Source organism: Macaca mulatta, chromosome 16 (genome assembly GCF_049350105.2).
Source record: "Macaca mulatta isolate MMU2019108-1 chromosome 16, T2T-MMU8v2.0, whole genome shotgun sequence".
Classification (NCBI taxonomy): Eukaryota; Metazoa; Chordata; class Mammalia; order Primates; family Cercopithecidae; genus Macaca; species Macaca mulatta.
Genome location: NC_133421.1, coordinates 60347474 through 60359794, shown reverse-complemented (window position 1 = coordinate 60359794; position 12321 = coordinate 60347474). Strand labels below are relative to the sequence as shown.

The window sequence follows — 12321 nt, the reverse complement described above, 5'->3', positions numbered from 1 at the left end:
GCAAAAGTGAATTTAGTTCCTCGTCTTTGTCCCTGACAAAGGATACCTACTAATGCAGCCATTAACCCCCAATTAAATAGGACAGTACACGATTCCAGAGGTGATAAACATGTTAGTAAAACACACAGACAACAATTCTTTGGGCATTTTTAAAACTGTTTTTTACTAGTGACAGTGTCTCGCTATGTTGCCCAGCTGTTCTCAAACTCAGGGACTCAAGTGATCCTCCTACCCTGACCTCCCCAGAAGCTGAGACTACAGGTATGCTGCCACCACACCCAACTAAATGTTTAATTAAATAACTGTTACAATGTCTGGCATGTAGTAGATACTGAATAAGTAATTATTAAATTAATTCATGGCATCCACTTTGGAAATTACATGTTAGTTTCTTTTTTCTTTTCTTTCTTTTTTTAAAAAAAGATAGTACCACTTTGTGAGGCCGAGGCCAGTGGATTGCCTGAGCTCAGGAGCTCCAGACCACCCTGGGCAACATGGTGAAACCCCATCTCTACTAAAATACAAAAATCAGCTAGGCGTGGTGGCGCATGCCTATAGTCCCACCTATTCGGGAGGCTGAGGCATAAGAATCCCTTGAGCCCCGGAGGCGGAGGTTGCAGTGAGCCAAGATCGTGCCACTGTACTCCAGCTTGGGCAAAAAAAAAAAAAGGAGCCTAGTATGGTGGCACATGCCTGTAGTCCCTGCTACTAGGGAGGCTGAGGTAGGAGGCTCACTTGAGGCTAGGAGTTCAAGGCTGCAGGTTGCTATGATTGTGTCTGTGAATAGCCACTCTAGCCTATGCAATAGAGTGAGAGGTATCTTTAAAAAAGAGAGACAGACAAGGTACTCCTATGGTGCCTGGGCTGGACTTGAATTCCTGGGCTCAAGGGATCCTCTAGCGTCAGCCCTCCTAATAGCTGGGACTACAGGCACACACTATTGAGTATCATCTTAGTTTTAACTGAAAGTATTTGCAAAGGACTATGTAAACACAAGGCAATTCTAGGAGTGGGTGTGTATGTATGTGGTGAGGAGGAATATATGAATTCCTAAAATCAAAATAAATGTATGTGAAGTTCCCATTTTCCTTTCCTGTAACTTGCTATTATAAATATTTATTACATCTTCGATTTTAACATGCTATTAATTTTGAGGAGGAAAAGAAAAAAGCAATACTTTGCTCTTAAATTGAAATGCAAAAAAACCTGCATATTTTAGAATCAGAGAAACTTAGTATATCTAAAGTGGTATATTTGTTTTCAACTGAAGCTCCCTCTAATTTTGTAAGTAGGAAAATACAATTTATGAAAATTCATATGAGACTATTCCCAACACATTATTTTTTCTCCTCATCCAAGTATACCAACTACACCCAACACTAAATCTCTTAAGAAAACTGCCCCCTACCATGCCCAACTATGAGACAGACTGAGGCAGGGGGAATTTCTTGAGCTCAGGGGGTCAAGTCCAGCCTGGAAAACATAGGAAAACCCCCTCTCTTAAAATAAATAACTAAATAAAACAACAACAAAACTTGGCCCCAGTTTCTTCTACTATCAGGAGTCACTGAAACACAAACCTCACAATTTTAAGCATCAGTGGGAAGAACTCAGAATCAAAGCCAACCTTATATATACCTACACATAAAATCAACTGGTATTATGCTGAGAACCAGAAATCTCTCTTTCAAAATGAAGGCGGTCTTCTAGTCTTTGCTCTGACTACACCACAATTTACTGGTAGGGCCCAACTGCAGACACTGGGCTCAGAGCAAATACTTCCAGGTATCCAACAGGGCATGAACTGGAAAGGGGAGGGTGAGCTGAATTAAACGGGATGGAAAGTCAAATATTAGAGTTACTTTGGGGCCGGGCGCGGTGGCTCATGCATGTAATCCCAGGCATTGGGAGGCCAAGGTGGGTGGATCATGAGGTCAAGAGATTGACCAACAGGATGAAACCCCATCTCTACTAAAAAAATACAAAAACTGGCCGGGCGTGGTGGTGTGCGCCTGTAGTCCCAGATACTAGGGAAGCTGAGGCAGGAGAATCACTTGAACCCAGGAGGCAGAGGTTGCAGTGTGCCAAGAACACACCACTGCACTCCAGTCTGGCGACAGCAAGACTCTCTCAAACAAACAAACAAAAGAATTACTTTGGGCTGGGTGCAGTGGTTCATGCCTGTAATCCCAATATTTTGGGAGGTCGAGGTGGGAGGATCACTTCAGCCCAGGAGTTCGAGACAACCTGGACAACATGGCAAAACGCGATCTCTACAAAGAAATACAAAAATTAGCCAAGCGTGATGGCTCGTGCCTGTGGTCCCAGCTGCTTGGGAGACTGGGGTGGAAGGATCACTTGAGCACAGGAGGCAGAGGTTGGTAGTTATCTGGGAGGTCCCCAAATTCTATCACTAATAAAGAAACCCTTACCTGCAGGCATATGATTTGAGTTGCAGCTGAAGAAAAATAAAAATCTTCTAGGTGCTTGAAAATTCTACTTATTACAGTCAACATCCCATTTATCAGACTGAATTCCACAGATTAGTAAATAAAAATTTTAGGTTAAGTGTTTTCAAATAAAAATTTTAAACAACACCAAAACAAAACAATAAAAACCTCACAAATATTCCAACCAACAATTAAACAAATAGGCCTCGGACTGAGGAAAAGGAATCACACCCCTCAATACAATCTACTGTTTCCAAGACACAAGAATCTGTTTCTTGGACTTGAGATTGGTATTAAGTGGCAGTGGACCAAGGAGAAAAAAATAAATGACATGAAACAAACCCAAAAATCAAATCCAAAGACAATTTAACACTGAGCTTGCTCGTACTGTCAAGAACAAATTAAAGCAATGTTTGCTGGGGTTGCCATAGCAAACTACTATGACATAAAAGAAAACAATAGCTCACAATAGGCTGTAAACAGTCTAGTAATCAAAGTGCGTATTTATTGGTTACTGCCTATAGCTGTCAGAAAAGTTTATCCAATCAGATCAGGTAATACATATAACTTTCTTTTTTTTTTTTTAAAGAGATGGAGTCTCGCTCTGTCACCCAGGCTGGAGTGCAGTGGCGCGACCTTCACTCACTGCAACCTCTGCCTCCCAGGTTCTAGCAATTCTCCTGCCTCAGCCTCCCAAGTAGGTGGGACTACAGGCACACACCGCCATGCCCAGCTAATTTTTTGTATTTTAGTAGAGACGGGGTTTCACCGTGTTGCCCAGGCTGGTCTCAAATTCCCGAGCTGAGGCAATCCACCTGCCTCGGTCTCCCAAAGTGCTAGGATTACAGGCATGAGCCACTGCACCTGGCTATACAAATAACTTTCCAAAGTAAGTTTTTAAATTGTTGTCCAATGTTCTTGAGATTTATAATTAACCCAATCACTTCTATAGGTATTGCATGTCTAAAACCTTTGACTTTCATGGCTGGGAGCAGTGGCTCACGTCTGTAATCCCAACATTCTGGGAGGCCAAGGCAGGTGGATCATTTGAGATCTCGAGTTGGAGGCCAGCCTGACCAACATGGTGAAACCCCATCTCTACTAAAAATACAAAAAAATTAGCTGGGCATGCTGGTGTATGCCTGTAGTCCCAGCTACTCAGGAGGCTGAGGCAGGAGAATCGCCTTAACCCAGAAGGCAGAGGTTGCAGTGGGCAAGATCGTGTCACTGCACTCTAGCCTGAGAGACAGAGTGAGACTCTGTCTCAAAAAAATAAATAAATAAAATAAAATGGCATTCTGGTTTATTTTGTCAACTGTTAGTGAGGTTAGTTAACTACTTTCCCCAAGACCAATTAACTCTGGAAACAATGAAGAAACTGAGTTTACTTGCAAAACTGAGGAACAGATCCTGAATCTTCAAGATCCCACCAAGTTAACAGCATCCTAAGAGGGCCTGTCAGAAGAGCCAGTCAGTCACCTCATGGTGCCTTACATTGGTCAAAAGTTGTATAATTGAGTGAAAAGAATGTAACGCTAGGAAGGAGATACTTAATGTATGCCCCTGAATTAAGCTCTGAACATGGTTATATACTTTAAAAAGAAAGTTCCTGAGTTTAAAAAAGTACTAGTCAATTCTCAATTATCATCATAATTGAAATACTAAAGGATGTAAAAAGTGATATAAATATTCCAAAACAGGTATTAAAAAAGAAATCCTTAACATTTTACTTTGGAACGCATGATGTAATTTTTCCTATAGATTTACATCCAAAATTCTATCTTGGCTAAAATAATAGTAATTATTTACGTAGCCTGGACATAGATTAAAAGACATCATGGGAGTGAATTCAAGATAAAATAGGACTCAGCATGAGATAAATGTTGATGGATAATGTATATGAGGATAATTTAAAACTATTATATAATTCCTCTTGATCTCACAGCATCTTCTAGCAGCTCAGTCTTAGCCATAAAATATTTTTCGAATGAAAATTTCTTTTTTCTTTTCTTTCTTTTTTTTTTTTTTTTGAGACAGTTTCACTCTCATTGCCCAGGCTGGAGTGCAATGGCGCAATCTTGGCTCACCACAACCTCCACCTCCCGGGTTCAAGTGATTCTCCTGCCTCAGCTTCCCAAGTAGCTAGGATTACAGGCACGTGCCACCACGCCTGGCTAATTTTTTGTATTTTTATTAGAGACGAGGTTTCTCCATGTTGGTCAGGCTGATCTCAAACTCCTGACCTCAGGTGATCTGCCTGCCTCGGCCTCCCAAAGTGCTGTAACCACAGGTGTGAGCCACCGTGCCTGGCCAGGTATTCTTAAAAGTGATGTAATAATCTCTGCATCAGAAAGAACTTCAGAAACTACCTTGTCTGAACTCTTTGATATTATAAAAGAGTTTATAATATCAAACTCTTTTGCTATCCACAAAAGTTGCAACATGTCTATATATAGAGAACTACAGAGTAAAATAAATATTTAAGTATTGGGAAGATCATTATTTAAATAATTTACATATAAAGAACCTTTCTCGGGTATTTCTTGTAAAAAGAGACTTCAATGTATCCAGTTTGCTTAAAATTAGGCCACATCTAGCTTTCTGCTTTATCTTACACTTGCATACTACACAACTTCAGATGTACTAAAAATAAAATCAGTCCTCTGGGACATAACTCCCATAAAAACCTCTCCACTACACCACAACACAAACCCTCCTCTCCAATTAGTTGACCCTAGCCTGTTTGCCAGCTCATACATACAACCATACGCCTTTCTCAAATTTATACAAAACCCTGAAAGCCAGAAATGTTCTACCTCCTATCTGAATACTACCCTTCCAGGTCCAAGTCAAGTCCTACCTTGTTCTGAAGCATTTCCTAACCGCCCCAGTATACTCTAAATTCCTAGTGTCACTTTCTTGGCAGTTAACAAATGTGACTAAGAACCCATTAGCTGCCAATTAACATAGGATGCCCAGAATTTTAATTCTCTATGTTTTTCCCCACTCCAAAATTATCTTTTATAGGTCTAGTAAGATCTAGGAATTGGTACTTAAAAATCAACTTATCAGATGGAAAGAAGAAAACAGTTGCTACACAAATAAAATTGATTTAGGCCAGGCGCTGTGGCTCATGCCTGTAATCCCAGCACTTTGGGAGGCCGAGGCAGGTGGATCATGAGGTCAGGAGATCGAGACCATCCTGGCTAACACGGTGAAACACCGTCTCTAGCAAAAAAAAAAAAAAAAAATACAAAAAATTAGCCAGACGTGGTGGTGGGCACCAGTAGTCCCAGCTACTTGGGAGGCTGAGGTAGAATGTCATGAACCTGGGAGGCGGAGCTTGCAGTGGGCCGAGATTGCGCTGCTGCACTCCAGCCTGGGCTACAGAGCAAGACTGTCTCAAAAAAAAAAAAAAAAAAAAAAAAAAGAATAAAGTTGATTTTTTCCCAAGATTGCGCCGCTGCACTCCAGCCTGGATGACAGAGTGAGACTCTGTTTCAAAAAAAAAAAAAAAAGCCGGGCGCGGTGGCTCAAGCCTGTAATCCCAGCACTTTGGGAGGCCGAGACGGGCGGATCACGAGGTCAGGAGTTCGAGACCATCCTGGCTAACACGGTGAAACCCCGTCTCTACTAAAAAATACAAAAAACTAGCCGGGCAAGGTGGCGGGCGCCTGTAGTCCCGGCTACTCGGGAGGCTGAGGCAGGAGAATGGCGTAAAAACCCGGGAGGCAGAGCTTGCAGTGAGCTGAGATCCGGCCACTGCACTCCAGCCTGGGCGACACAGCGAGACTCCGTCTCAAAAAAAAAAAAAAAAAAAAAAAAGAATAAAGTTGATTTTTTCCCTTTATCAAAATGTCCTTTAATGCTGTTTACATATTTTTTTCAATTATGAGAATATTTAAGGAATAATTAGGAAAAATCTAATATTGTACAGCAATTCTACTTCAGGAATAAATCCTAAGGAATCAATCTGATTGATGTATAAAGATTTATGTACAAGGATGTTCATCACTGCAAATTTTTTCTTTTTTGAGATGTAGTCTTGCAGTGTCACCCAGGCTGGAGTACAATGGCGTGACCTCGGCTCACTGCAACCTCTGCCTCCTGGGTTCAAAAGATTCTCCTGCCTCAGCCTCTCAAGTAGCTGGGATTACAGGTGCCCGCCACCACGCCCAGCTAATTTTCGTATTTTTAGTAGGGATAGGGTTTCACCATGTTGGCCAGGCTGGTCTCGAACGCCTGACCTTATGATCTACTCGCCTCAGCCTCCCAAAGTGCTGGGATTACAGGTGTAAGCCACTGCACTCGGCCTTTTTTTTTTTTTTTTTTTTTTTTTTTAAAGAAACGGAGTCTCACTCTGTTGCCCAGGCTAGAGTGCAGTGGCGTGATCTTGGCTTGCTGCAACCTCCGCCTCCTGAGTTCAAACAATTCTCCTGCCTCAGCCTCCTGAGTAGCTGGGACTACAGCCACATGTCACCACGCCTGGCTAATTTTTTGTATTTTTAGTAGAGATGGTGGGGGGGTTCACTGTGTTAGCCAGGATGGTCTCGATTTCCTGACCTCATGATCCGCCCATCTCGGCCTCCCAAAGTGCTGGGATTACAGGCGTGAGCCACCTCACCCAGCTGTCACCGCAAAATTTATAAGGAAAAACTGGAGGAAAAAAGTTCATTATTGGGAAATTGGCCAAATAAAATATGATGAATTCATACAACAGAATTCTATGTAGTTACTTTGAGAAGTTATTTTTTTACTGGTATAAGAGGTCTACAAGATGCTGAATGTTTATGGCAATTTTAAAAACAATCAATTTTTTTGTAAAGATATAAATATCTACATGCACATACACATTTAGAGAAATGCCCAATAAGATGTTCAGAAAATGTTAACTGTAGTTAACTCTGTATGGTGGGATTTGGGGTAATTTTTTACTTTTTTCTTTATACTTTTCTATTTTTTTCCAAGAATTATTTTATAATCAGCAAAAGCAAATACTTTTGTTCTGAAAAAATACCATGTTGATTTTTAAATCTCAAGTCTTTTTAAGGATTCATGTGGAGTGCATTACTCCCATGTACTACTAACACCACCAATTAAAGAGCCACATAAGTGCTCCTAATGAGAAGTAATTCCTAACAATATGTCAAAGTGGACTGCAAGGAACTTCCCTGTTTTCATGTTGTTTCTTCAAGCCAGCAAGTTTCTGAAATAATTTACCCATAGCTTTCCCTGCAGGGAGTTTCTCACCTATGCAGAAGATGTTTCCATCAGCAGTGGCAGGACAGGTAGCAATGAGTCAAGTCATCACCAAGTCAAGTTATATTTCAAAGGTGGAGCATCACCACCACCATCGTCAGACAACCAAGCGGAGAAGAACTACCACTGCTATAGCATCTCTGGTCAACAGATTTGACTACTGGGATACACTGAGACCAACATGGTACTCTGTGTCTTTGTGTTGACCAAATGTCAACGTCAAGGGCTCCCACAGCCATTCTACATCATGTGCTCATCCATGCTCCCACACCTTAGCAAAGATCTGCTTGGGACTTTCTCCACTTCCCAGACAACAACTTCTGAATTTTTCTCAGCCCTCTTATCCCTCTACCAAGAAGGAGAGAAGAGTTAAAATGAGAAAACAAAAAGTGCAAAAGCCCAAAGGAGGACCTAGCTGGGTATACTGCAAGAATAGAAAGAAACACAGTACAGCTTGAACGTGGTCATCAAAGGAAAACACTAAAAGAAACAGGCAAGGACCACATCGCAGAGATCCAAACAGGTCAGAATACATCTGGGGATGTTATTTTCATAAATGTTGCTGCTCCCATGGTGAATCAATTTTATGTAAATGAAACCTCATCTATTCTTCCAAAACTTGGTACAATAGACCCAACCGCCTGCCTGCTAGGCAGCCTCTCCTAAACATCAATACAACCAAAGCCAAGCACTACCTTTTTTCCCAAATCAGCTCCTCCGACAGCTTCATATCTGCTAATGGACAGATCATTCACCCAGGCTTTATATCTCAATGTTATCTTTCATTCTTTGCCTATTGTCCACTTTTGTTACACACAGGCTCCTCAGTCCTTAAACCTCCAACCTACTTATGCTTTTCTAGTGCCACTGACACTATCCTGATTCAAATTAGCACCAATTCTTGTTCAGATTACTAAAGTAGGCTAGTTTCCATATCTCCAGTTCTTTCGCCATTAAGTTTGTCCTATATGATGTTATTTAGATACTTTCAAGACCATCAATAAGTGGATGATATAAAACTGTATTACCTCAAGCTCTGATTTCATTTCAAGCTCCACTCATATATCTGCCTACTTAACATATTTATACTTAGCTTCATTCGCATCTCAAATTTAACATGTCTAAAATTGAACTCCTGATTTCTGATCTTCCCTCCAAATTCCACACCTACTCCTCCCATTCCTATCTCCCACCCTCATCTCAGTAAGTGACACGTCTACCCATCCAGTTGCTTCAGCCAGAAACCTGGGAGTCATTCTTGACACTTTCCTCTTCCTCAACCCCCACATTCAATCTATAATTAAATGAATTCTTTCTTTAACATACTTCTCAAATCCATCCACTTCTCTCCATCTCTTCTGTCACTAAGTCCCACCTGCAGATTCTTATTTAAGTGGTATGGGTGCAGCCCAGGCATCAGTAGAAAAAGTTCCCCAGGTGATTCTAACAAACAGCTAAAAGTGAGAACCACTGCTCTACAACATTTGGACTTCCATCAACCTCTCTGACCTCATTTCTACTACTTTCTCTCTTGTTCACTTAACTCCAGCCATTCTGGTCTTCTTGCTGGTTCCTTGAGTATGGCAGGCACATACATACCTTATGGTTTTTGCTATTTCTTTTGTCTAAAGTGCTAGTTCACTCCTTCATCTTCTACAGATATTTATTCAAGCATTACCTTTGATGTGTTAGTGAGGCCTTCCCTAGCCATTCTATCTAAAATCACAACACCTACTCCCACCCCAACATTCCCTATCTATCCCTTTTTCGGTTTGTATTTTTCTCCTTGAAACTTATCACTTTCCAATATACCATATATTTTATTTATCGTTTGCTACCTGAACATAAGCTCCATGAGAGTAGGGATTTTTGTCTGTTTTTGTCCGCAGCATCTAGAATAGCATCACAGTTGGTACCCAATTAATATTTAATGCCTCAGCAAGGCCTTCCCTGACTCCACCTAAATCTAATCTCCCCATTATTTTCCTTAATAATTTATTCTGGCCAGGTGTGGTGGCTCACGCCTGTAATCCCAGCATTTTGGGAGGCCCAGGTGGGTGGATCATGAGGTCAGGAGATTGAGACCATCCTGGCTAACGGGGAAACCCCATCTCTACTAAAAAATTCAAAAAAATTAGCCGGCCGTGGTGGTGGGTGCCTGTAGTCCCAGCTACTCGGGAGGCTGAGAGGCAGGAGAATGGCGTGAACCCGGGAGGCGGAGCTTGCGGGGAGCTGAGATTGCCCCACTGCACTCCAGCCTGGGAGACAGAGCAAGACTCCATCTCAAAATAATAATAATAATAATTTATTCCTTTCCTTCATTACATTTACAATAATTTATAACTACATTAGCTTGTTGAAGTTCCTTTTCTAGACTACAAATTCTGTGAGAGGGGATTTTCTATGAGGCTCACCATCATATAAACTTTGCCTCACTTATATGGCACAGAGTAGCTACTAAAAAAATAGTCAATAAATCAGTAACAAAATTTGTGAAAGCACACCCTAATCATGTTATTTCTTCAATCAAAAATTTTCAATCTCTCATGCTTTACCACATTAAACCCAAACTGCTTGGCCATAGTCAAAAACCTTCCATGCTCTGAGCCCATTTATTTTCCAGTCTTATCCTCCATTATCCCATCTTCTGCTTCAGCCACGCTATGCTCTTCATCATTTCTAGTACACACCCTATGCTAACACTGCACTTCCCCACCTCCACATTTTCACTCATGACATTTCTTCTGCCTCAGTTCCCTTCCCCATCTATGCCAATGGAAATTCCAACCTTCAAAATACCCACCCTTCAAAGCTCAGTTCAAATGTAACCTTCACGAAGACAGTCCTGAGTCTCACCCCAGCTTCCCCAAAGACCTCTTCCTCTTCTAGGCACCAAAGATATAATACTGGTTTAATCCCCCACTCATTTCAGAACATACCCCTCCCTGACCTTCTATGCTTTTGCTTATAGTCACTCAACAGGTATCTGTGTAAAAAGAAAAGTCAGTTAACACTATTCCCTTCCCTTCTCTACCATAAAACATATTTAAGCCCAAGTGCGGTGGCTCACGCCTGTAATCCCAGGAGTTTGGTAGGCCAAGGTAAGTGAATCACCTGAAGTCGGGAGTTCAAGACCAGCCTGACCAACATCAAGAAACCCCGTCTCTACTAAAATTACAAAATTAGCTGGGCATGGTGGCGCATGCCTGTAATCCCAGCTACTTGGGAGGCCGAGGCAGGAGAATCACTTGAACAGGGAAGGCGGTCAGTCAAAATCATGTCAGTGCACTCCATCCTGGGCAACAAGAGTGAAACTCCATCTCAAAAAAATAAATAAATAAATAAATAAATTATTGTGGGTAGGGAGGTATCTTCCTCTTTAAAGAGACCCTTTAATGACCAAAAGATACAAAGCTAGAATGGAGGATTCTCAGTCTAAACTTTCTCTTCTATGCCTTTTCCAGAAAGGCAGGACCTGCCCAAATGCAATTTTTAGAGCTCAGATTTTTGCCCCCCTCAGATTGTGACAGATTTTCAAAATATATTGAAGTGTTTGAAAAAAACCATTAAGCTGTATGTACTACTACATGAGACAAATTCCATAAGCTTCATTAAAATGATTTGCCCTAAGATTATCATATACTTGAAAGACCATCTGGCTGAAAATCCAAACACTATAAACTCTGCTGTTAGAAAATGATAATTCCAGGCCGGGCACAGTGGCTCACGCCTGTAATCCCAGCACTTTGGGAGGCCCAGGCAGGCAGATCACCTGAGGTCAGGAGTTCGAGACCACCCTGGCTGACATGGTGAAACCCCATCTCTACTAAAAATACAAAAATTAGCTGGGCACCACCACGTGGCAGGCACCTATAATCCCAGCTATTCGGGAAGTTGAGGCAAGTGAGTCGCTTGAACCTGGAGGCGGAGGTTGCAGTGAGCCGAGATTGTGCCACTGCACTCCAGCCTTGGTGACACAGCAAGACTCCGTCTCAAAAAAAAAGTAAATGATAATTCCTAGAAAAACATTTCCGTTCAAAAGAAATTTGAAACTTTTTATGATCTTTAAAAATGTCCCATTCATGTTGACATTATGTTCAGTGATGCTAAGTGACTGCACTTACAATCCGGTAAAATTCTATCAGGAAACACCTGTGCTTCAAATATTGACCTTTGTTTCCCCACCCAAAACCTCTCTTAAGGTTGTGATTCTCAAAGTGTGGTCCCAGTAGATTCCTGGAGGTCTCTTTCAAGTGGTCTGTGAAGGCAACATTATTTTCATAACAATACCAAGAAACTGTTTGCCTTTTTCATTATGTTGATATTTGTGCTGATAGTACAAAGGCAATAATGGGTAAAACTGCTGGTGCCTTAGCACAGGGGTCCCCAACCCCAGGGCTGCAGACCTTACCGACCCATGGCTTGTTACGAACCAGGCGCACAGGAGGTGAGTGGTGGACGGGCGAGCAAGCATTACTGCCTGAGTTGTGCCTCCTCTCAGATCAGCCATGGCATTAGATTCTCATAGGAGCCTCAACCCTACTGTGAAATGCAAATGGGAGGAATCTAGGTTGCACGCTCCTTATCAGTTATCTAATACCTGATGATCTGA

General features: G+C 41.7%; 1 protein-coding gene and 1 long non-coding RNA gene across 11 annotated transcripts in view; one reads left to right on the top strand and one right to left on the bottom strand.

Annotated features, from left to right (window-relative positions):
• Window positions 1–12321, bottom strand: part of SPOP (speckle type BTB/POZ protein) — an 83345-nt gene that overhangs the window by 55871 nt on the left and 15153 nt on the right. The gene's annotated exons all lie outside the window — the stretch shown is intronic.
• On the top strand, window positions 4445–8348 carry LOC144335607 (uncharacterized). The gene is made up of 3 exons (XR_013406555.1): window positions 4445–5423; window positions 5478–5589; window positions 7079–8348. It is a non-coding gene; the product is annotated as an uncharacterized LOC144335607 (long non-coding RNA).